At 41.6% G+C, this 25,783-nt stretch overlaps 1 protein-coding gene across 1 annotated transcript in view; it reads right to left on the bottom strand.

Annotated features, from left to right (window-relative positions):
* Nucleotides 1-25,783, bottom strand: part of LOC117808422 (neural cell adhesion molecule 2-like) — a 359,969-nt gene that overhangs the window by 233,912 nt on the left and 100,274 nt on the right. The gene's annotated exons all lie outside the window — the stretch shown is intronic.

Below are 25,783 nucleotides of genomic sequence, written 5' to 3'. Positions count from 1 at the left end.
AGTGTCCACTTGAGACATGAAGGGAAACCACTTTAGAGTCCATACTAAAGTGCCCATGTTTGCAGCAGAAGTAAACAGGGTTACAGCCTGCAGAAAAAAATGGTGACTGCCATTTCTGGGCTTCATAACGCCTCTTGAGACAGAGACCAATGGGAGGACTTCACAGCGGCTATGTTTTAAAAAGGCAAATATCAAAATAAGTGCTTGTGTCCCTCTCATGACTACAAAAATGTACCAGAAAGCAGGACCAACAAGCTTCTGAATAGGAAGAAATGCTGCAAATATAAAGGCTTTCACTAGAGGACCAGACACCATAGTGTAGTTTAGTGGTTTTGAAAAATATAGTGACTCAACAGATGTACAGTTTGTATCTAACCTTGGCTAACATGTACGCTAACAGCCTCTAAGAGTCAAATTTGTTGTATCAACCCTTATCAAATGCAACAGGTGTCTCTGAGTTCATTCCTTCACAGCACAGTTGTGTCCCTCAGCTGATGATGTGTTTTCAAGTCTATGTGGTCCCACCAAAGTTTAACATTCTCATCTTTAATTACAGCACTCACAAACCCTTTATCAACAGCCCTTCAAGTTTAAGTCAAATTCAAGCATTTGTGGAACAGATGTCATTTTTTAATTAACAAAGCCTTTAATTTTGACACATTATGTCAGTGTTGTGCCAATGGAAGATATATCAGCCTTTGGAAGCGTCCCTGTTGGAGGCAAATGAAGTGCTAAATTTAAACCGACTAACACTGACCCATTTAGCTGAGGAAATATAAATGACACAGGATATTGAAACCGATGGAGTCACAAGTGTGATGGTGTTTTATGTTTATGTGCCAAATTGCATTCTGTGATGTCTGAGGCAAACTACTTCTGAAGGCAGTTCGGATTGATTTGATTCAATAAAAACATATTCTTAAGCTCATAACTTGACCCATAATCCGTGCACTCCACACACACGTATCAGAAGGTCTCCATGGCTGCACACCTTGCAGACTGGTGCAGTGTAGGTAACAAGAGTCAGATAAGGAGAAGTCACAACATGCACAGCAGCCACCCAGAGGTGAGTCGAGGATTCATGCAATTTGTGTCAAACTGTCTAATCTGAAACTGAGATTGGTGGAAATGGAGTGCAGTAATGTTTTCTCAATGAGGCCGAGCTGGAAAATTAGTCCCGTAACTCTCTGCACAGCAACACCACAGACATAGATATGCTTTAGCAGGATGAATATAGGTGAATTAATCTCTCACTGATAAAATGACTTAACTGCTACTGTCACTTTAAGATCCAGAGTATGACTTTTCCCTTGCAGACGTGTCACTGTATTAAAAGCCCTTTAATTTTCTCCCTCTCTGAGGTGTGATCATTATATAGGAGGATGTAGAGCACAGTTCTCGTCTTCAGGACTTGCATGAATGTGAATTCCTTATGTGTCATGTCAATTGGCTTCAAGATGGCATGAAAGCCAATTTACGGTTTTAACAGATTCAACAGGGCTGCTCTTTTTACTCATTGAAATAGCAAAGTTCATGTTTTTCTTCAATGTTAACCGTCTACCTGACATTTAGCTATGTGAAGTAGGTGCAAACAGATAATCCAATCAGGACAAGGTTGCACTCAGGAGCTGTACTGTTCCGATGTATAAACGGACTGCTTCTAAACAGCATTAACGTCAAAATAGTGATGTTTGAATTAACAGTTTAATTCCTCCACATGTCGCCCTTGTCATGGTGGATGGATGGTAAATGTACTAAATGTACATTTCCCAGCATAAAACTATAATTTGCATTATGACTTTACTTTCAAAGGCTCATTTTCCACTTACTTTTAATAAGCAATAACATAATAAGTGCTGTCAGTGTGTGTCTGATGGTCTTTAAAAGGCACAGTCCACTTCACAGCCGACATGTCACTCGTACGGACGTCACTTCACTGTTGCAAAGTGTTGCATAATGCGGCTTCCTTTGTACTCTGAAAAAAAAAAGACTGAGCGTTTAGCACCAGTGGAAGAACTTGTGGCCTTTCTTGAAGTCGGTCTGTCAGTGATCGCTCCGTCATCACCGCTGTCACCCGGGTCAGCCTGTTGCCTTAGCAACCTAGTTAAATGGCTGTATTGAAGAGCAGGATAAGCACTGGAGTCATAAGCATAGATAACTCACTGTAGTGGTCTTTGTGAGGCTGAAACAAGTCATCATGTCATCCCCTGATGAGTGACAATACATGTTATTACTCTGAGTGGCCTTGCTGGACAAGAGCAGCATTAACGTTTAAGTTTGACCTCAGATTAAGGAGCCCCGTCAACAGCTGGCTCTTTGCAGAATGTGGAAAATATTTAATGTGAACACAGTGTCATCCATAGTCTACTTTTAATACTGTTTGCACCACAGGGGAACTCATTTGCACTGCTCTGGTAACTCAGAAGTCTTGCTAACATTGCCAACAATCTAACAAGGACTTCTGCAGCTAAACTGAATCTGATCCTGAATTTATAACTGTGTTTTAACTGTCTTCATGTGGAGCTGGTTTGGCTTTGCTGGTGGAGCAGGCGCCCCGTGTACAGAGGATGTAGTGGTCGTAGGATTCGGTCCCTGGTGTTTTACACCATCTGCGGGGAACTCACTTCAAAGCACTTTAAAAATGAATGCACTGGTTTCTTTTAGTCATTTTAAATCATTAGTTTTAAACTCTTTAACCTCTGATTGTACCTGTTTCAACTGAATTTGTGTTAACATGGCTATTTAATTGTTGTGTGATTTTAATTGATCATCATTCTTTTAAGGTTTTATCTTTTATTTGCTTGTGTGTTTTATATGCTCGATATCATTATAAATTAGATAATTATATGTCATCCCTCTCTCTCCTCACCTCTCCTGTGTCTCTAGCCAGCTGTTTACACTCTGCATCAACTCTTTGCACCCCCTATAAAAGCAGCTATGCTTGTGTCTCTATACATTAACATGCTGTGTTATCCCTGTAGAAGGACCTAGGTACACTAATATAAAGCTTCAATAGCTCATTAGTGAACATGAAAGAGCCATATGCAGGATTAACATGGATTATCTTGCAGCTGTGCATTTCAGAAATGACTAACATGACAGTATCGAATGATTCTGTGGTCTTAAGAATGTTCGCCCCCCGTGTGAAGGGAGAAATCATTGAACATGAACTTTGACTTCATGGAGTCTTTCTGTATTTGTGTGATTTGACTTCTTAAGGTTAAGTCTGATTGGCTCATTTCATTCTTTGTGGGTATAGACTTACTATTACAAGTACCTCAGATAACCTTTCTTCAAAAAAACAACAACTATCCCTTTAAGAGACTTTTTAGAAATCCCCACGTTAAAAAATATGTGGCAGTATTCCCCCAACATGACTTTACTCATCCAGGAGACGATATCAAAAGAAAATCTCATACATGCAACTCCCTCTGGGATCTGACTCAAATGTGGAGTGTTAGCCTGTGATATAGCGAGCAGAAGGACAGTTCCCATTATGCTTTGTTTCTGTCTTTCAAAATATATTAACATTTTCTCTCATCTCCTCACATCCCCCCAAAGGAAACGGCATTTTTCTATCTTCCTTAAAGTGAGGTGTGAGCATGTGGGTGTTGCATGTCAAATCGTCTGCTCCCTTGATAATACGTCACACCGTGCTCTATAACCTTGCACTGAAGTAAGCCGCACACCTTCATGAAACAGAAAGAGTTATGCACATCAGGTATTTTTCCTCTCAAGTGAACAGAACCTGTGAATTCGGTGAAACAGGGGCGTTGCAAAACCAAGAGGTCGTTCTCTCAACAACTTCTCTGACGCAAACGTACTTTATATTCCACAAAGGAAAGTGGGATTATTATGATTAATGTGGTGCATGAATGTCTTTAAGCAGATGACAGAGAGCAGAGCCACTGGAACATTGTTGATTCAGAAAAATCACATTGTGTGTTTACAGTAAATGCTCCAAAGTGATGTCGACGGAGATAAATTGAACGTACGTCAGCGGAGAGAGAACTTCCAGATGGTCGTCCCTGTCGGAGCATGCTCAGACTGTCAGCCTCAGCTAGTTGCTTTATGGAGCCTGAACTGAGACATTAACAAACTACAGGCATTATCTGAATATCCACATGGGCTCTATATTAAATATTCTATTGCTAGAATTATCTTTTCTTGTACTTGTGGTGACGCAAAAGTAATTTCATACAGAGCCATCTGGGCAAAGAGGAAATATCTCAAACTTAAAGCACAACTTTAGTACGAAGTAATATCCCCTCTTTTACTACTTTAAAGCTCCTGTGAGGAACTTCTGGTTTGTGTTGACTCTGGCGCCCCCTGTGGGCAAAGGAGAACCTTTCATCTCATCCTGATCTTGTCCTGTACATGCACAAGTAATATTTTCTGATGAAGAATTTCTTCCTGCTGTCTTTTAACAGCCAAGTGCAGCACTCCCTTTGAAAGGCTGATTTGTAATCCCCTGTTGTGACACCTACACCACGACAGCATTTATAGGTATTAAAAATCACTGTATAGCAACTACAAATCTTCTTGCTAATGCCTCCTTTTGCTTTTTTAGGTCATAAAGAGGCGTCAGAAATCATTTAAGTCTGTTTCATAACCAGCTAAAAATTCATCATTGTAGTTTTAAGTTGGTCCATTATACAGAATGCCAATAAAACCCATGTAAGACACAACTGTGACCTGAAAACCCATGAAAAAGTTCAAGGGAGGCCACAAACTAGATCAATAATATTACATGATAGTGTTATCTCCATAGACTAAAAGGGGATATCAAGAAGATGTCTCCCTCTCCTTCACTGTGATATCACAATGATTTGGTCAATACACCCGAGCTGTGGTTAGGATTCATGCACATGCACAATATCCCGCTTTGTGGAGGGGGGAGAAAAAAAGGCATTTCAAACTGATCTCATCTCAATCCTTGGAAACGAATTGAGGAAAAGCACAACAATGCATGAAAAACCTGATAGCGCAATTGCATACAAATGAAATGCAACGGGTGAAAAGCCAGGCTGGGTTCACGGTAGCTGACAAACAAGAGGCATGCATCAAATATACATGAAAGCCAATCTGATGCCATCTCAAGAGATCAAGGCAGCAACAGAACAAATAAGGGCCCATCAAATAATCATGTTAGATAAACACTTAGCAGTTAGCAGCATGTCAGTGCTAGCTGTCAGCCTTTGCTTGAAGCTCACTTGAGTTAAGAAAGCTTGGCACACAGACAGAAAATGTGTCTTAAGTATGAGGGCGGGCTAATGCCTAAAGGGCCCTTCTGCTTTATTGGCTCATATTTAGCGTTACCGTGGAAAACATCAACGTGACTCAGAGCTATCTTCGGCCTAGTGAGGCCAGTGCCTGTGATTGAAAAACCTCAGGACGGCAGCCTGACTCAGCACACAATGTGGACAGCAGATAGAGGAGTCAGTGAACCCCTCGGTAGTAAAAATCACAGACAGCAAACACATTGTCTCCCTGCCTCTGTGAAACACAGTCACACCTGCTGTATCTTTCCACTGGGCCAAACAACAAATCTGAAAAGCGCCTGCTGATATCTTGGAGACGACTCGGTTCCCACAACGTTTCTATCCTCGGCGGTACCCTGCTCACATAAATCTATTACAAATCCCTTGGCTAATTGTGTTTGGACTGTCTGCTACAAACAGATGCTTGTGGGAAGTGCTGGCGGTGGCTTTCCGTCTCGCCATGCGACTACTGCAAATTTGTTTGAAGCAAAGTGCTCTGTGATTTCTGTTGAAATAGTCCTCTTTATAATCATGTTGAACTAAAAAGAGCTATTGTACAAGCAGAAATTCTTTTGAGGCAGTGTGGAGACATATTCCCAGTGGATACACACTCTCCTGTTGGTTAAATTTAAGCCTTTACTGCAGACACTTGCAGAATTGTGTCCCTCTTTCCTGTGTTATGGCATGTTGTAAATCAAATAAGGAACACTTTCGCCTGAGCATGAAAAGACCTGTTGAGTCTTGGACAAGACTAGGGTTGATTATGACAGGGCTGTGCTTAAAAAAAGGACATGGCCATACATCAACATGTATCCCTTGCTAATACATGCATTGTGCTCACTGAGCTAAATCGATACAGCAGCAAATAACAACAAAGATGACAGCTTTCCAACAGAACTGATCGCAAAGATATGGGAGCATTTGGGTTTTTTGCAAACACCAGGAAGTGAGGAGTTGGAAATAACTTTATAAATAATTTCCAGGGATCAGAGACTGATCATGATATGATATATCAGGTGATAAAAGCTGAGCCAACACCAGTGAGAGATACATGACAATTATTCAGATTTGAAGAACCTGTCATGTCACAGGTGTAAACCCATGTTTACTTCCAATTAAACAAAGTGATGCAATTACCGAGCTGTTGTCACTTAAAATAGCCATGAGTCCTGATGAAAAGAGGATTCATCATGTAATAGAACATCCACATGTGTTATTAATTTTGTCAGGCAAGGACTTTAAGCACTTGCTATTCATGGAAAAGTACAAGACAGATGTCAAAGGATGAAAGTCTTATTCAGACAGAAAGCCTTTCATTCCTGCCTTTCATTAGACTGAAAAGTGAAGATGATTTGCAGCCTGCGTCAAAAGCATCACTTTAACCCATCAAACGTCCATTAACATCATTTTTAATCCCAGCCCATTGATCCAGAGTGCCGCAGATCAACAACTGTATCACAGCGATTACTTTAAAAGGGTTTTCTGCTGAGAGATACCTGACAGGTCACGTGGTGAAATGAAATTTAATACATACCTAAAGATAAAAGATAATCCCACTCACTGTCTAAAGATTTCAGCTGTTACAGAGAGCTTGAAGAGGAGTCTGGACAGACTGAGATGTTGTTATATATGTCTGCCTGTATATTTCTAATCACAGGTATTCAGGTGCACACACTTCCAAAAACTTTCACACAGACGGGGACGCAGCACCCTGCCAGAGGCTACTCTGAGCACAGGTGACCGAGCACCACCAGCTTTATTCTAACTGCCTTCATAAGTAACTTTTACACATGGTCGCCTCCTTCAGTCACACAGGAGCTGTAAAACTCTTGTTTATACAGATTATAGGGTCATTTAATACCATCATAAGGACTTTAAGCTGCCTGGATCATCTCATCAATCATGTTAAGTTATAAAAACACAAGATAAAAGTCAATCCTCTGCCTTTAATCAGATGTAACCTCTACCCACAAACATGAAGCCAACACATGTCCATGTTTTTAGGAGTATAAAACACTGCGATCAAGAGGTTTACAGACCTAATGTGAAGTAGTTCTTGATGAATTGTGTGTCTGGTTAGGGGCATATAAAACTAAACAGATCGATATTTTTTAATGCCCACCAAATGACTCTCAGATGACTGTGTGTGATATAAAAAAGGACCTGCTGACAATGATTACAAGACCTGAAAGTCCTCCTTTAGCTCCTTGTGGCATCTTTCAGCTTGTTTTACAACATGCACTACAAAGACACCTTAATACCTAATATTTTTAAAGTAATAATCCTCTTTAATGATACCTGTCCTGCAGCAAACTGATGGAGAGAACAAAACCATGTGAGGGAATCTTCTTGTGGCTTAGCTTCACGATGTGAGAGTACGCTGTATGCTGATGAACATTTTTGAACATGCCAGAAATTCATCCAAACTCTTCAGAGCAGCTGATTGGACTAGGATTGGCGGTCCTCTGGTACAGCGCACAACAATTGGCGTGTAGAGAAGGAAACAGGATTGCTATGACGAAGTATCAGGAGCACAATGTGGGATGTTAAGGTTGTAAATTTACGAGATTTAAGTCGTCAACAACATTTAAATAAATGATATGGCATTCTTCCAGTATCAAACGGGTTATGTTCCTCACACTGTGTCAATCCTGTTCTTCTTATGATGCAGCATCCTTTTTCAGCATACATGTAGGGCTGTTCCTCAACATCTTTAAAGAGGAATGAGTCAGTGGGCAGTGGGGCGGATGTGAGGGGTTAGGTGAGATTATGGAGGGGGACTCTTGCAGAAAGTAATCCCTCGGCGGCACGCCAAGCGAGCCTCTCAGTGGTCAGAGGCTTTCGTCAGCTCGCTCATTAAAGCCCCCCCCCCTATCTCGTTTTCTTCACAGCTTCAAATTGCCTTCCCAGCCTCATACTGCGCCAGGGCCAGAGGGTCAACAGATTATCGTCTTAATCCGGTTAATCCGTCCTCACATCAGTCCGGGATGATTCTCACCATAATTGTATTCGCCGCCGCCTCAATTAGAAAGAAGCGGGGGTCTGAGGAAATGTGGTGGAATGAGACATCATGACGGATCAGCGGCGAGGACGCACATATGTTTGTGGGCTGTGTGTGTGCGCGGGGTATCCATGCACGGAGGAGCGAGGCAGAGTTCAAGGCTGTGGAAAGTGGTCGGATTTGGTTCAGCGCTGAGGGTGGAACGGCGACAGAAGTTCAGTGAGGTGAAATGACGACTGCTTGACCGCTCTGTGCTCCTGCCATCAGCAGTGGCCCGAGCTGATAGCACGGCTTAAGAACTGAATTATTGGATGAAATGACATGGATACCAACAATACGTCCACATGTGCGTGCGTGCGCTACAAGCTTCACGTCAAAGACAAGACTGCTTCAATCTCTGCATCCAGACTGTGTGGAAATAATTTGTAAATAACATGAGTTCACAGTGCATTAGCATCCGTGGCTTCTTTCCGCTACTCCTATTATCCCTGTCAGTGTGATGAGTCAAAGGTTAACCACTCCTAATGGTTGGACATTATGTTAATTAGACAATCTATTAGCATCCTGTCAGATTAGGCTCAGCCGACAAGATGCGCGGTCATAGGACATGAGGCTGAGAAAATCCAAGAGAGGTTTTAGCCCTTGGAGGACTTTTCATCCCTAATGGTGACACACTGTGTGGCAAATGTCTTCAAGCTGGGATGTTATAGGTAATGGCCAGGAACTAAAGACTTCTAAAGAATGAGGTGCATCAGACTAAAGAGGTACTCAAGGGTTTGATTGTACCTGGAGTTGGTTTTTCTTCAGCTCAAACCACAGGGGGAAAGATCCCCTGATGTGTTTTACATGAATTGAGAACACAGCGTCTGAAAGGAAAAAAACTGGGCTTCAGAACAACCTTATCAGACCAAGTTTGGGTAACAGTCCTTTAACTAAGCTTAATGGATTCATCCATTAGGAGTCTGAGGAAAGTAGTCTTGGTGCCCTCATCCGAGCTATTTCCTCGTGCTCTTCCCAAGGTGATCCCAAGCCAAGTGGGATTTATTTCCCCTTCAGCCTGCTCTTGGTCCGCCTTAGGGTGTACTCCCAGCCGGACACACTTGAGTCATTTCGATGTAAATGAGCTCCGTCCAAGTTTCTTACCCTGTACTTAATGGTCACCATGGGAATGGAGCTCATATTAGCTGCTAGTTTCTAATTCCTTTGGTCAGTACCTAAAGGTCACGATCATAGCAGAGGGTAAGAAGGCCAAGCAAATCAAGAGTTTCACCTTCATAACTAATGTTCAACAAGAGCCCGGCATGTTTCAATTGGAAGAGTACATAATGGTGAGCTTAATCTGCAAAACCTGACTTTATACCACATCCAACCAGTCAGGTATGGGCCATGTTGCCACTGTTTCTATGGTTGTGCTCATTGATTATGCAATTAATCCTACCCTTCAATAAGAAGATACTCATCTGACATCTAACCTGCCGCAGGGTCCACAGGTAAGTGAATATATAGGAATAATCCATCTTCTTCCCGGTGGGATTCTTGATTTTGTAGGTCGTATACATGCATCAGTGTTAATTTCACTATGTTTTAAAAACTCTTCAAATTCCTCATACTTGCTTTAAATCTGGCTGCACACTGCCTGGTCCCCGGCCAACTCTGCAACAAAACTACATTTACTATCCTGACAATACCCAACTGGACCCAATCCACCTCTCAGCTGCACCAAGACATTTTGTCCATGGAAATCACAAACAGATCAAGCAACCTTGGTGAAGTCCAACACCCACCGTGAACCAGCTTTGGCAGGAATTATTGGCTTGTGTTTTACTCACTGCACTGCCCAGAACAGTTAAGAGCATAGGAAAGAAAGAGCTGAATATGATCATCGGTTCAGACTTCAATTTACCCTCGATTAATTTTTCTGCTGGGCTTTTCAGACATGAGGAACAGCTGGCTGTGACATATAAATATCCATCTTCAAGCCATGGAAGCCCTGGTGTTTTTTGTGCCATTTTGTGAGACAGCAGATGTGCAGTTTGTCCAGAACAAACTGCAGGCTTTTAGATTGTATTCTCATTTCTGACAAACTGCAGCGCAGCACAGTGCACTTGGAAGGAGGACGGAGCCCTGCACTGTCAGACCTTTCAGCGCAGTTATTTATTTGTTTTGAATGACCTATGCTGCAAAAACAAACTGCACTAAGGGAGTAAATGGGCCATAGTGTGGGTCTAAGAAACACTACTGAAATGCCTGATGTGCAGGCACACAAAGAGACACAATGTAAGATATTTTTGGATTGCATTGAAGTGTTTGATGTGAAAATATAACACAGAAATGGACTGATTTACAGCATACGAAGGCTGCTTGGAACTGATGTTATTTTCAGAATCTAATTTCTTGAAAAACTGGCATAGCTCAATTAAATTTAATCTCAAATAGACACCTCGTGTATTTCTGATTCCTCATCTACATGCTGAATAAACTGTTACCTTATAAAACCTCTGCAATTCCCATCTTCTTGATTGTCTTAGCTGCTGGATTTGTTCACATCCATTTCACAGCTTAGCCATATACTGTATATTTTATTATGCTATTGACTGCAGAGACTTCATGATTATATCCGCAGTGTGTAGTGCCCAGGGGCCCCACTTATCCCGGGTGCTCCACTAGAATTAATATGCTACTTGAAGCTAGCAGGGTTCAGTGCCCTGCTTCAGGTGGACTTTTACTCAATGTCCCTTCCTCCCTCATTCCCTTGGTCACCTCTCGGGATGGTTAATAGTTGTAATTTTGTCCTCTCAACTGATAAAAAATCCCCATGAATTATTTCGTACGAACAAAAACCTCCTGAAAGACCAAGTCTTGCAAAAACGTCACCTTAGAGAATGCAAAAACATGCAGAATGTAAAGAAGGTGTGGTTGTCACTCATGTGGATGGATTACCACGTCATCCTCTCTGACCTTCAGTGTCGTCTGGTGTGAAGTCAAGCTCAGGTGACCTTTGGATTTTTTTTACACAAGACTCCTGGCCCCAACGACGCAACTCTTATCTTTCTCTGGAGCTGATAATGCTTCCCTTCCCTCCCCTCTCATCTTGATGTGGAAAAGTCAGCTTTCCCCATATCGCTATAGATGCAGTAAGAAAGATTATGACTTGGCAGAGGTGTGTGTGTCCGTGGGTGTGTGTTTGAGCAGTAACCTGTGCGACTGTGAAAGACAGAGGGAAAGAACATAAAATTGGTGAAATTATCACGGTGGCATAATGGCCCCTGATTTTTTTCAAAGCTTTTACATTTGAATTTAAGTGCAATGATGACCTTGCTTACTCTTGAAGCTGTTTCATCAGAAAAAAAAAACAAGGAAAATATTAAAAAGGAAAAAAAATGGATGCAATAACACTCGGAAAGATGCTCTCTTTATGTTCCTGATGAAAAATAAAGCTACAGGACTTGTGTTCTAAAGATGCTGTGAGGAACTTTGGGTTTGTGTTGATTTTGGTGCCCCCTGTGGACAACGCTGTTTCACATCCAGCTAAAAACTCCTCACAGGAGCTTTAGATAATGTTTGAAAGTCATAGTTTGTCATTCAGACCACATAGGCTCAAGCCAAACATTCATTTTGCGTAATGTAGCAAGAAGCAATCAAATAAAGCTTCAGTGGGATCATCATCTGGCATTAACTTCACCTCTTAATTAACATCTGCACAGCCACAGGTTGCAATAATGAATTGAAGAAGGTGTGAATCAATCGGCTCAGACAGCTGCATCAATAATTAATAAAAACACATCCTCAAAACAAAGCAATCGATACTGTCACAGTGAGTACGCATGTGTCTTTAAAACTGGTTGAACTCAAAAGCTTCTTCATAAATTGCTCTGGATGTTTAAGAAAATACATCCCCACAAAATAATATATTGACATCTGACTCACTGTCAGCAGTTAGCTTATTGAAAATGCAACATTTGCTCATAATGCACCAAATCAAATATGAAACAGGAACAATTTATACAAGAGCCGCAGGCTGGAACATGCAATAAAAACACAGTCAAAGATAAAATGTTTGGAAGAGTGTTTTTCTTGGAAGCTACTGAACTTCTGTTACATATGTTGTTTGTCAATGTCATGATTAGAATGCCTGACAGAGCTCTGGATTTATAACTTTGAGCTCAAATATGTGAGAGCGTAAATAACACTTCAGTTGTTTGACTCTTATATGAAGCAAATCAAGCCAATAACATGCAGGTTTATGATTAGACTTTAATAACCACTGTGACCCTTTGTTTGTTTGTCTTTAATCAGCTGTACAGTCACCTGCTGTGTTGTGAATCAGCAGGTGAACAACATATTATGACTGTGTATGTTAACAAACTGTACACTCTAGATTGATTTAACCCTGAGGGCTTTTGTAATGTCGGCCTTCGTGTGTCGTGACAGACACAAACATGCAGCACTGTCACTTCTTTAAACAGCCATCACAGTAGCAGACAGGGACACTTACAACGCTGCCTCAAACAAGTCCACTACTCGTCTTTATTATGTCCTCCTCCAGCATTTCATTTCTATTCATCATACGCATTTTCATAGGCTTCTACATCTGACCTTGTGTTGCTACATGAGCTGCAAAGAGCATCTGGCCCGCTGTACTGACAAAAAAAAAGTGCCAGAAATGTTGTCCAAGTTTAGAGGAACCGACTGATGTGAAAACAGACACATTCAGGTCCAGGTGTCCTCCAAAAAACTAGAGCATATAATCGGAAAAATAGGAACATTGCCTTGAGATGAAGAAGCGTGACTTTCATGGATCAATTCCCTCAAGAGAGATAGACAGCGGGATCATGATGCGCAGTGCTGGTCGTGCTTTATCAGAACCACTACAAGAACACAATGCCGACCAGAGTTCATTTGTAGGAGAGTTAAAGGAATAGAGAAAGGTTAAAGGTTGCACTCATTCAACGTGTTTTGCAGGTGAATGCTTCACTGCCTCAAGCATGCTAGAATACATATACATTTTTAACAGCTTCTCTCCCTCAGCAGGTCATAATAATCATGCATTTAGAGGAAAAGGTGCAATAATAATAAGTCAATAAATCTGGTAGAGTGCTGTTTTGATTGAAAGACCCCTAATTTAAGACCAGAAATGACAAGTAGAGGTGTGTGACTCAGCTCCAGGCAGTAGGTCTGCACCTCACAACACAGCTACCTCAGGCTAAGCTCAAGTACTGCACAGGTTCGCTCGCAGGACTGCAAACTCCACATGGTGAAACAGATGGTACTAGAAAGAGTTTCACAGCTGCACAGAAACTGCACGATGTGGACTTTGTTGAACACAATGGGAATCATCATGAAGGAAGACAGTTTAAACCTCTCTCCCTCTGAGAGACCTGGAAGCAGACTGTGTTTTATATACAGAAGAATTTACAGAACCTAAACCCCTGTCCTGTTTGAAGATCTGACTCCTCTGTTGGCTCTCTGATGGTTTAAAGTTGGACCTTTGACATGCATGCACAGTTATTCACTTGGAGAATTTGTTAGCAGCATTATCAGTTTATTTAGTGTAAATACATTTTTCCTATCTGTTGCTGTCTCTAAAGGTGTCTTAAAAAGACCTCACGACTTCCTCCAAATTGTGAAGTTTTCCGTTTCAATAAAAGCAAACATCCCCGAGTCACACACCACCGTCTACATCAGGCTAATTAGCAGCAACATGATTTTCCTCCTGTTACCTCACGCAAATTACTCCTGTCATTGTTTGGTGGTGGGTCTGTGCAGTGAGTAAAAATACATATTTCACAATGAAAATGAAAACATAGTATTCCTTCATCCCTGGATTAAACACAAGTGATCAAAAGGTGTTTTTTTTCCACAATAGCTCCTCTCTTCTCTCTCTCTCTCTCTTTGAAGACGTGACTGCCTGCGTGACATGACTTTTATTTCTCCTGAAAACACACAAACACACACTTTTCTTTTATTTCTGGTGCTATTTTTGTATCCTTATTTTTCTTTCCCGTACACCTTGTCAGTTATTTTCCTCTCCTGTTTGATGAATGCAATAAGCCACGAGTGTTTGTAGCCTCGACTTCACGGATAATTCTAGTGATCACTTCTTGGGAAGAATTTTTCATCGATCACTCAATCACCTTCTCTTCTTGGACTTTAAAACGCTTTTCACAACAACAGTTTTATTTCTACACGCTCAAATCCTCCAGTTCAGATTTGCAAATTTGAATCTCTTTGATCTGTCTTTGTATGCAGGATAGTTATCGATAGAAGAAAGTAAATACAGAAGCGTTTAAAAGGCTTCCAGTGCAGAGATTTCATCTCCCTTTAAAGTCTGCAGCTGGACCTTAAAATCCATGCCTGACCTCTGGTTACTCTCTCCCCATTAGTGATGCTGTTATTAAATATCTGAAGATCAGATCCATGTATCATGCTGCGAGTAGCTCTCTCTGCATGTAGCACATTTCTTGTAAGCACTTTGATCTGTTGAAAATATCCTGTGCATGTCATTCATGAGACAGATGTGTAATCAGTCCATCAAACATTGGAGGCAAACTCCTGCAGAAGGTCTGACTGCTAAAATTGTATGAATTAGGACTATTTGGGTAAACTGGAACACTGCTAATAAATGCATTTCTGACAGTCAGACTGTGTGGGGAAGTTTTCAGGACTTTCTATTTTTATTCTGGATGCATATCTTCTTTTTTAGTCCTAGAAGATTGCTGCTCTGTTGTGTTACTAGAAGTTAAGAATGCAACACACAGGTTTAGAAGATGTATGAGAAACTTAAACGCTAGTTGGACCACCCTAGTAAAAAATAATCTGCACATGCTCCTGAAACTGACCCCAATTTACCGACCTCTCTGCAATCTGGGAGCACCTAGTGACCTTATAGTGGCCCCTTTTTCCTGGAGCACTCACTACTCCCACGCCGAACAATGACTCATTTGTATTTTATGTTGGTACTTTGATAAAACAGATTTGTTTCTAGGAAACTGAAGGGAAAAATAATAGCAGTAAAGCTCTTTAAACCTGATTCTGACACAGGGCCTCTGGGCAGGACGCAGTCACAAAATGATCTCCCAATGCCAAGCCTCCATTAGTTGTACTCCAGTGCTGCAAATCCCCTAACAAATAAGCAATCAATCATATTACAAAAACTAATTCACATGAAGAGAGCCCGGAGCTTTCTGCTCCCCAGAGCAGCTGCATGATTTGCCATGTTAGTAATTCAGCCTTGGACATAATGACTCAAATTATGATAATACTACACAAAGAGATATTTTGTGGTGTTGGTAAATGTTTACAAGTGTTCCTATTGTTTTGGCTTTAGAGCTCTTGAAATTCCTCTTAGAGAATATGATGTCTTCACAGTTTGAGCGGGTATTAGTGTTTTGAAAAGCAAGAAATCCTTAGACAGTTGTGAGGTTTAAAGCAAAGAGAGGTTAGGGAGAGTTGTATACAACCTGCATCATTTCCCCGACCTATAAAACCCCATGCAGCACTCTCAGCTCTGATTTACAGCAGCCATCAATCAGCCCGCCCCAAGTTGGGGAAACTTTCACTCATAGCTGACATAAAATGATATTATTGTGGTAGGCCCGGGCTGCCGCTGGGACCAGGATGCAGCACTGCTTCTGCCCCCCACCCCCCACCCCTCTCCCCCTCCTCTCTCTGCACCAGCCGTCCTAAACAGGAGCGGCAACAGGACGGAGATAAAACACCGTACCAGGGGAGCTGACCCCTTCGCAGCCTGCCTCTCAGGCCATCGATCTCACTCAGGGGCCTCTGCTCAGGTCCATGGATCTCCCTGATTGAATTCCTCCTGTTCCTAGCAGATCCGCTGCTTTTTGCTAGCATGCTCGCAACAGGCAGGTGATCATTTAAGAGTGTTGATGAGTATTTATCAGTTACACCTGACATTTCTTTACATGGATCAGTATAAACTTCAGTGAGAGCTTGTTGTTAGTCATGACTATACCTCCAGTTGGTTGCACAAGTTTCACATTTCTGAATTTCCTGCGCGCCCCTTGCAGGATTTGTCCTGTTCACGTGCTTTTAGATAAAAATTTCCTTCTGTATTAACTAGATGGAAAGCATCAGTCTCCTGCTGTTTGTCTTCTTTGCTTTTGTGGGTCATAAAGAGTCACCAATATTAATTTGAGTGTGTTTCATAAGCAGGTAAAAACTCCTCACAGGAGCTTTAACTCTCCCTGTCTTTTAACAGATTTAACAGAGTTGAATAAATAAACACTGGTCCCCACTCCTGCGTGCTGCCCTGCTTTATGTCCACACATGTGTGTGTACTTGTGTATTTGACAGCCTGCCGCCAGCCCGTGTGATTTATCCCGCAGTAAAGCACTTGTTATGCAAAGCACTTATTAAAGCGTCAGCAGCGAGGGTCGATAAACTATTCTTTACGACAACAGCTTAAGAAAACCTGGTCACTGGGAGACGGCGTGCAGTGGTTTAAAGTGATCTACGGCAGCACCAGGTCAAAATTAATTTACTGATGTGAATGTGAGAAACACCATGCCAATAAAACGGCAGGAAGAAACTATTATGAATCAGCTCGCCTGGCTGTCTGTAACCATAAATAGTAAAAACATCATTAGAGGCTTAGAAGGAAATCATCAATTATGACGATTATTGGCAGCTGAGATCTACGGGAGTGAGGTGCTACAAGCAAAAGAGCTCATGGGACTCTAATGACTGCCAGGACGGAGTGTTAGTGAGGGATGTTTGTGCACGTAATTGTGTGAGAGTGTGTGTGTTTGCAGGGAAAATGAAGATGATGATAGAGGGTGAGATCATGCCGATACGCAAACACAATCTATCCTCTATCCTTAATACTGAGTGAGCACATTGCTGTGTTGCAGTTTTGTCGCGTGATGAATCTAACCTCACAGAAACCTGTAGTCCAGTGGATCACTTATCTGCTCCGTTGGCTCAGAATAATCTACATCAGGTTATGTATTGGTAAATGACGCTGAAGTTCCTAAATGGGCCTCGAAATGCTCACATGCATCACATCACGTCCCCTGAGTGAAGAGCTGATTCAGTCAGGGTGAAGGTACCTGGAAAACAGCGACTGATCAACAAGTTTGTCAGGGGAAAAACATCCATGACGGATGAACTTTTTCTGGTGTGCAGGTGAAGAACACTCCTCTGTGGAAAGCTTCTTACTTAGTTCTTGTAAAAGTATATAAATGTTAAAATACCTTGATGTAAATATACTGCCACTGAAATTAAGAGCTGTTACAAGTAATTTAGGGGCTTTAATCAGAGAGGATGGGACGGTGGATGGAGCAGCAAACCTGGAAAGAGATCAGGGTGTGGCATGCAGGAGGGACACCCCAGATGGTCTATTCAATATCTCATAACATAGGATTTAAATCATGCACTTGGCAGTATATGAAGTAAACTAAACCTGCAATGCTGTTACACTCAGGTTGAGAGAACTACTAATTAACGTCCAGTATAACAAATGATCCCAAAAGAGCAGCTTGATCCGCTCTCAGAGCCAGCGATCATCCCTGAGTGTGGTTATTGTTGATTTCTGCAGACTTATCAGCACATTTTGAAATTTGAGTGTGAAGCTATGGAGTTAATTTTCATCAGTGTTATCACAAGAACTCTAAGCATTTAAGCACATAAATGCATAAACAAGGTCTTTAACTCTCTGATGGCTGTGTCATATAGAGTCAAGTGAAAACACGTATATGACTTGTTTTAGAAAAAGCCTCCTCTATGAATACAAACTGCTCTGTATAGAAGTTAGCTTGTTTGTGCAGCAGGGATGTTAATGGGCAGTCTGCAGGTCAGCCCAGGTGATGGAGATGTCAAATTTCTTTTTGTTACTATGCTGGAAAAGAGAGAAACTCTCGCCTCTATGTAAACTCCAGTCAAATTAAAGGGGCCGAGTTGTAGGACCACGTTGTTACTAACGTTAGCCGTGAGTGACAGGCGAGAGCAACGTTTTATTCTCAAATTATATGTTAAGAAACTGAAAAGGGCATTTAGGTTCATAAAAGCGTCTGTCACACCAGCGTGGCGGTGAAATGTGAATGCTTTTAACTCCACAGCAGGGGAGCGGCTGCAGCAGAAAGCCGCTGGTCTTGATGAGGGGAAGAGAGAGTTTCTAAAGTGAACTTTGTGTCTAATGCACAGGAGCTCTGTCACGGCTCAAACTCCTGTTAGGCATGTTCTCGGATACAGAGAATATTCAAATGAGCTGGAGCTCGTTTCGCTTGATTACGGTCGAAAGTTTCAAACATGTATGATCATCCGAGTCGAAACAGGCAAACTGTCATGAGGCCACATGTAACTTTCTACCCATGGTCATATTCAAATGATCAGCACTTCCTCTTGTTTGATTTAGCTTTCCTGAAAAGCAGTAATGAAGAAACACACACTGGCGCTGGACTTTCAAACCCCAGAGACCTAAAGGATTTGCATTTCGAATCCATTAAGTCTACCTTCAATCCACTTGCAGCCTATTTTCCCACTTGTGTCAATTGTTGATTGCACAAACCCACAAAGGGAAAACTGTCCCCCTCCCCAGTGACAAATGTTCCTTCAGCTGAGGGTCAAACCCCTCCGACAATGAAGATGTCCGCAGCTACAAAGCACTTCCTGTTCCCTATTTGCAGGCCACTCTTTCCCATTAGCTTCCCTCACCTCTTCCATATATTGGCTTGAGAACTTTATTTATTTATTTGCCAGCATGTGGTCCAAAAGGTTGATGAAACAGCAAGCACTCTGCCATTTATGTAGGAATAATTATATGGAAATGGTATTCAGAGGCCACTGTGTTGCTCTGGAGCAGCCGGTATTGAATTGACGGCGGTGAAGTGACTGGCAGTGGAGAGGGAATAGATTGTCCTGAGTGATTTGCCTTTTTTTTTTCTTCTTCCTTCCAAGCCAGGCGTGTCACCAGCCGGGCTCGGCCTTATCTACGTGTGGTTAGCCTTCTGTACGAGCGGCTCGGAGCGTGCGCCTTTCCACACACGAGCCTCGACAGGAATCAGTCAATCTGAATAGGGAGATGTCATTTTCTGATGTGCTTTGCTTTGGAGCGCTGAGGTTTCATCAGGCTCGGGTTGTTCGGGGCCTTGCACTGCCCATAAACATTTTTTTAACCTTTATTCCAACAATTCAGATGCATACTGGAATGATGATAATTATAATGCAGGAATGAGTGCAGTACTCAAGAAGTACTCGACGTTGTTAACGTACTGTACAGTGCTGTGAAAGGACAGATATGTCTCCATAAGAGAACATTTTCTTCACTGATTCAGAAAACCTCAAACCTCTTTAACTCCTGAATCTGATGAGTGACAAAATCAGAAAATGTGTTCTTTTGATAAAGACTGAAAAGTACAAGCCTTCGGGTAAAAACAGAAGCAGAGGAGTTAACTACAACTCTAAAGGATTTGTATCCATGTAAGCGAGTTAATCCAGGGATGCTATCAAATACTCTGTCTTGCTGTTGATCTCTTAGATTTGATAAATCTCAACAACTTTCCACTGGAAGAATTAGAAAGACTCTCCTCAATGCTTGACTTTTCTTCTGGCTCCTCTTCAGGGATGACGAGTTAGAAAATTTGCCAAATGTTTCAACCAATACTGGAAAATCTGCTGTGGTGTCTACCTTCAGGATGTATTGTTAAAATGTGTTGATCCCTCCCCCTCCGTATAACAGTCCACTACTTTACTGTATGGCAAAAAACCTGCAGAGTTGATGATTGCAAACTCATAGTTTGTTTTAAATTCTGCAGATTCATTTATTTTCTTTTGGATCCAATTTGTGATGAGTTTCCAAAAACGTCTACAAAGCCTTTTTGATTTGCCGTTGATTACTTTCTTCTCCAGGAGCAGTTCTGGGGGTTGTGGAAGAGCTACCAACAAGGCCCTGACAGAAACTGGACACTTCCTGAGCTGAGGTGATCTTAACAGGTGGCCACAAAATTCCAGCATGATAACATTAAACATTGAGAGGATATTTTTGGTGTTATTGTATAGCTAAAACTTTTTTTGCATCCAATTTCAAGTAATTAAATGAATATATTCAAATGAGGAGAAGAAAGCTGGTTTTATAAAGCATGTAGAAGTGGAGCAGAGGATCTAGCACATCAATTTTAAAACAACTCTTCTTTAGAATTAAAACAGCTAACATGACACAGCAGATTACTTTGAATTGCAAAATGATTTCTGTCCGCAGCATTTTGCACGTCTTGCAGCAGCAAACAGCCACAGACTCCCCGCATGTAACTCCCCACAGTCTTGTTTAGTGTTGCTCATATTCAGAACTTCAACAGCAGAGCTCGGCCTTTCAGTCAATTAGAGAAACACTACAGGATAAAAGGCTAAGAGTGACAGACGTACTCGCCGTTAATTGATTGGTGGCTGAACAATGCTTACACACAATGATGTACAAGCTCCCATTTAATTACAAGCATTGTGGGAGCAGGGTTGCTTTGCAGTTCAGTGAGAAACATTTACTTTAATAAATGTAGCACATTTGAAGTTGTCCGTGAAAAAGGTTGTTTTTCTCCTCCTATGCTTGTTAACTTTCAATTGACATCAGAATCTGCATAAACCTGCAGACAAATAATAAAGGGGATGATTGTGAAAGGTTTAATATGTCTGCCTTTAACGTGTATTATTATTACCTAAATGAAAGTCAGATCTGCACATATGCACAGGCTTTGGTTTTAAAATTCAGAGTGCAGCTGGTTATTTGTCAGTTTTTCTTTTCAGTGAACTTTAACAAGCCCATTTCACAACCTCCCACTCTGAGCCGAGACGATGACAAATCATCACCATAGATGACCAATTATTTTTCTAAAGGGTGCTTCTATAAGACTGTATTGGAAAAAGCATATTGGTAGGTAGGTGGGGAACACTTTGAAAGGCTCTGAGTGCATATAGGTTTTCAAAAGCAGAGACAAATAACATTTTAGCACTGTATAGAAAGGAGGTTTTGTTATGCATCACAAACATACGGGATGCGAAATCGCTCGACCTCACGGCGGCTTAATTATTGTCACCGGACTTAAATGAGTTTGTTGTGAATTAGAAAATATGGAAAACAATCCTCGCTTTGTGCACAAACACAGGCTCTAAAAGGCTTCACTGCTCTTCTTCAGGCAGCATTAAGAAGTTTCAGCGAGGGGTACGCTCAAGAAAGACCAAAACTCGTGGTTCAAGCGTGGTAATGGGGGAACAGAGTTTATAGCGGTTCTGAAAGGCCAGGTTAGAAGGTGGGGTTAAAAGCCTACGATGAAATAAAAGAGAGAGAGAGATTTTAATTTAAGTTTGCAGTCCCTGAAATACACTCAATTGCTGCATGAAGTGGGAGCAAATGTCACACTGTTGGCTTTGATTACAGTGCGACATTTACAAAGTTACAAAACACTGTCTTTGTTTTGACTAAGCCTCCCTTTTTAATGTCTCATACAGACCCTTAAAGGCTGCGAATGCTGCTTCAAAATCAGGCAAAGTGCCTCAGTGCAGTTCAGTTTGTGCAAAGTTGCATTAGTGTTGTTTATTTGCTTAAAAACCTGATGGCCATGAACAGACACAGAAATGTTTTTCGAGTGTTTGTTCAGCGATAGAATGCAGTTGAATCTGGCAACACATAGCCTGTGCTTGGCCTGATAAATGGATTAAACCATTCAACCAAGCATTCACCAATCATGCAACAAGCTGACATTCAATAGTTGTTCTGTGGCTTTCTATCAAAACTACTCAAGTAAGGTTATCGGCATGAAACTGCCTGATCTGTCTCTCCTCTTAAAGAAGAGAGACCTTCAAGACTTTTACCATGTTGTCTAAACTTTCAAATTATCTAGTGGGACAAAGTTATCATCTGAAGGGAACAAGGGACAATGTGTGCACTAAATAACTATCATGAAAGAACAAGTTCTCATCACATTCATTTAATTTGATCCATCACAGCTAGTTTTGAACTAAGAGTAACATTCATTCCACTAAAAGCATTGCTTTATCTGTTTGTAATTGCACTGGCTGAATAGAGCTGTACTTGTGGAACCAAGAGGTCAGGCCAAAAGGTTTATTGCAATAACATTATATTGACATGTTGCATCTTCCAATCTTTGGTTTCTAACTCCAGTTAATCCCTCCCTGATAACTTCTGCACAGAAGGGGAGCAAAGTTCAGCCACTAAAGCCCACTGAGACAAGTCTCAGGGTAACTGCATTGCATTGGTCGGTTGTAATAGTGAATTGGTGCAGTGAGTCAATTTTGAGTTAATCATAGTAATCGGCCTGCTAATGGTTTTCTAATGGAAGCGTCTGTAAAACCAGTAAACATTAGCATTTACATGATCCTCTGAAATGGATTTAATTTCTTCATGCCCAGGCTGTATCATTTTCAGTAAAATAGTCGTCCCAGATGCAATGAATTCAGCAATCTGTTATTATTGCTAATACGTTTTTTACGTCTCTTGCTGTTTTCAATCTAATAGGATTTTTTCACCCCTGTGGTAAGGTTTTGGAGTCAATCTCTAAGATTTTATAGCAAATACGAAGCCCCACAAAGAGAATAAAATGGATCTGGTTTCTGTCAAAAAAAACTCCACCACTGTGATGAAATTCTTTGTCTCCTCATGTGTGACATTGGAGTCTATCCGAAGGGCACCAATATAATCATTTCTCTTACGTTACCGTGCTTTTCTATAACCTTCAACACAAAAATGGCTTTTGTTCCTGACACTGGAAAACCCTTGATTTGTTTCCTATCAGATAAAAAATGATAATGGAATCGAAGAGAGCAGTGATGACATGGAAATATGGATTGCCTGGTGAATAAAGAGTCTTACGGGCCCATAAAGCGTGCATTTCATTTTGATGGTGTTTGAATGTTCATGTTTTGTTGCTGATAGGAGGTGAAAGGTGCCTTTGAGAGATCACATTTGAGTCAGATTCACACATTAAGGTCATCTGTTGTAGCTCTTAAATCATGCAGGGTTTTATTACACATGGACGGCTCTCTAAAAAAAAAAGTGTGGGCTTTGAAGTGCAGAAAATATCAGATAAGAGCAACAGAGGAAGCCCTTTGATGGGTCATGGAAGAGAGACCAAGCTCTAATTATCTTCCAATGGTAACAACATCATTTCGTGACTCACTGTACCTCTTCTTAACTCGACATATCACCTCTTGTTTTCAAATTTAAGATAAAGAAATGCTTTAAATCAATCTGCATTATTTGTAACGACAAGTAGGGAGTGACTCCACTGATTGCTGATTGAAGTTCAATTGTAGAAACCAGATGAGGATCTAACTTTCTCTGCCGTCATGAGTAAACGGCCTAAACAGCTTTTCATAATAAATGGTACAATCTACATAATGTGCGTTTATGTACGCCATCTTTGATTGACAAGTGACAACAAGGTGGCCTTTAATATGACAGTGCACAGCTAACCAAAGGTCACATATGGTCACGTCTGGTACCAGTAAACAACTACCAGGCTCAAAGATTCACAGAAAGCTTCCAAAGATTAGTAGTGAACGTCATCAAAACATCTATCTGAAAGCTTTAAAAGAGGTAGTTCAAAGGCTAATGGTCAACATCACTGAAGCTATAACACCACCAAGGAACCAAGGCTAGCCATTTCATACTACATCACCTCACAGGGTCAGTATAGCAATACAAGACTTAATCTTGCACATCCACTTCAGTGTTCCATAGCTGTGCTCGGAGGCTGATCTTTGACGCCTCACTTTGTTGAGGACATTACAGGTCTGTCCGTTTTTTAAGAATACAGGAATAGTGCGCTCTAGCAAACTGCTTATCCAGCTCAGTGTAACATTTCCCAGACACAGACCCAGGGTAACCCAGGATAACTCGTACAGGTGGGTTTAGGATGGATGGCACCATTCAGAGGTGGCTTCTGGGTAGAAATTAGTCTCTCTCGTTCTCCCTCTCCACTTCTGCCAGGAGCGAGCTGGGGTCGCAAATGACTGCAGTTGCCAGAAGCTCATATTTTACCTTCTCATTAGCAGTAAAGAAGGACGAGGTAATTACTGTGCTGGAGTGGCAGCGAGGCTCTGAGGTAAGGGAAGGAAGCTCCATTCCTTATTTTACTGAGGCTGAAACCCCAGCCAGGCGACAAGCCGACAGAGAGTAATTCAACTGCTAAACTGTGTGTGCGTTTCTGTGCATGCCTGCGTGATTTAGCCTAGGATTATAAATAATACAAAAGCTCTTTATGTAAACACCCCAGAAGTTCAGAACTCAACCAATTATTCATAAAAAGACTCAAAGAAATAGATCTGGGAGTCATGCAAGCAATGTGTTTCATCCATTAGAGGCCAAAGGAAGCAAGCAATGATCCAGTCAAAAGCCCATTTGGTGGAGCACAGACCTAATGTAGCCATCTGACCTGTTGCCAACAGATGGAAACCTGCTGATACCTTTAGTGGCTCTCCATTCCATTTCCATTTCATATTGTGTCTCAGGATTTATTGATACTGTGTAAAACTGTGAAGGGAAACAGTGCTGCAGTCTAAGACTTCAGTCCCATAAAATTTAAGAACAGGGTGGCTCAAATCCTCACTGTTCTGAGTCATGTTCAACTGCAGCAGTTATGTCAGAGACACAATAAAGCCTGCAGATGAAAGGCTCATGTGCTGCTGGTGATCTTTGCAAGGGTGCTCTAACAAATGTCAAAGTTTAATTAAACGATCTGTGATTATATTAGAATCGATTTATATTTTCTACAGGCTACCGAACATGGCATGCACGTCTGATCCGAGTGATCGGGGTTTGCATGCGGGTCAGAAGGCTGTAGGACAGCACATTAAGATGCTGATCTGACCTTTAGCACGCCATGGAAGAGATAGCAGGCGTAGAGTCATTAAGATGTATAACGAGGATACAAAGGCAGGGGTCTTCAAAAGGAACAAAAGACGCCTGTCCTTCACACAGATCTCATTGCATATGACGGCACCATCTTCATATCTTCACATTTTGCTGAGGCGTCCTCAAATACTGCAGCATTTTAATCTGATAGGATTACATTCAGCCGATCTACATTCCAACCCTCATCTCTAGTCACAAGCTTTGGGTGGTGGTTGAAAGAATGGGATTTCGAGGTGGGCAGGCTCAGCCTTACAGAGAGAGTCAGGAACTCAGACGTCTAGAGGGAGCTCCAAGTAGAGCTGACACTCCTTCACAGAGGAGCCAGTCGTGGTAGTTGATCATGGCATCTGATCTGGATTGCTCCTGGGCACCTGCTATAGAGGATTTTCAGGTGTGTCCGACTGGAAAGAGACCCTAGGGGTAGACCCACAGTCCACTCAGGGGACTCTATATCGTATCTGGTGTGGGAACACTTCAGAAAGCCCTCAGAGGAGGTGGATAGATGGATGGATGTTAACTGGCAGTCAATTTGGTGTAGCCTGCTTAATGAAAGGTCAAACTAACCTGGTTTTACAGTGTAAGTGAATGTGGGCTCTTTTTCACTTTGTAGTTGCTAGGTAACGTTAAATGACCAATTAA

Source organism: Notolabrus celidotus, chromosome 24 (assembly GCF_009762535.1).
Source record: "Notolabrus celidotus isolate fNotCel1 chromosome 24, fNotCel1.pri, whole genome shotgun sequence".
In the NCBI taxonomy this organism is placed as follows: domain Eukaryota; kingdom Metazoa; phylum Chordata; class Actinopteri; order Labriformes; family Labridae; genus Notolabrus; species Notolabrus celidotus.
This window is presented reverse-complemented; position numbering and strand designations above follow the sequence as displayed.